Raw genomic sequence first — 1,262 nt, 5'->3', positions numbered from 1 at the left:
TTTTTTTTTTCTTTAGAGACAGAGTTTCACTTTGTCACCTTCAGGGACTACAGGCACCTGCCACAATGCCTGGCTGTTTTTTGTTATTGCAGTTGTCGTCATTGTTTAGTTGGCCGGGGCTGGGTTTGAACCCGCCAACCTTGGTGCATGTGGCTGGCACCCTAACCACTGTGCTACAGATGCTGACCTGTAGCTTCCAATTTCTTAGATGATCTGGTTCTTAGAGACTTTTGGAGAGCCTGCCAATGCCTGATGATTCTTTCCTTATTGTTCTTGGGGTCCCATTGAGAGTCGCTGGGAATCAAATGTAAAGTGGAGAAATGCTTGTTGCCAAGTAGTTGAGCTCATGCTTACCTCTCCAAATCATCCCTTCTCTTTACCCTTCCAGGCCTCAGTTTCCTCATCTGGCAGATGGCTCCAAACCACTTTATCCACTCTGATGGGCACCCAAGTTACCAAAAGCTGATAGCATATTAGTGCTCAACGCTGGGTAACTTTTTCCTGTTTCCTGTTTCCCAGGTGAATCTACAGAGGCTCATAGAGACACAGTGCCTTTCCTAAAGTCACATGGCAAGCTGGTTGTCCATCAACTCCAGCCTCTCCCATATGGTCCTCCACTGGGCAGCCTAGCCCACCCTCCCATCCTATTACTATAGACCTTCTTAGCTCAAACTGTCTTTTTTTTTTTGCCCTCTGTGACCCTCCTGAGCACTACAACACTGCCAGCTTCAGCATTCACTGGCCCAGCCTCCTTGATCAACAGCTGGGCACAGACAGTGGGCAGATGGACCAGCGTGGCTGGGCAAGCAATAGCATCCTCCCCGTGGAATATAGTGATCTCAGATGAAGGATGTAAGATCCAGATCTTTAGCCCTGAGTTCAGACAACCTGGAGTTGTGATCTCTGTGGTAGTATATAAGACATTGCTTCAGTTTCCTCATATATAAAATGAGCCAATAGCTGAGTTGTGGGCATGAAATGAGATCATTTGTTCATTTGACATCTTTCCTGACCAGCTATTCCATGTGAGGCCCTGTGCTGGGGGTATAGAATGACAAAGTATTCAGAAATCCTTTTCTGGCCCCAGATACTGGAGGCAGGGTTGAGGGTAATTAAGATGGCTCTGTGCTGGCACCATGGCTCACACCTGTAATCTTAGCACTCTGGAAGGTCAAGGCAGGGAGATGACTTGAGCTCAGGAGTTTGAAACCATGCTGAGCAAGAGTGAGACACAGTCTCTATAAAAGATAGAAAAATGGCTC

Source organism: Otolemur garnettii, unplaced genomic scaffold (genome assembly GCF_000181295.1).
Source record: "Otolemur garnettii isolate 467f Iridium unplaced genomic scaffold, OtoGar3 scaffold00105, whole genome shotgun sequence".
Classification (NCBI taxonomy): Eukaryota; Metazoa; Chordata; class Mammalia; order Primates; family Galagidae; genus Otolemur; species Otolemur garnettii.
This window is presented reverse-complemented; position numbering follows the sequence as displayed.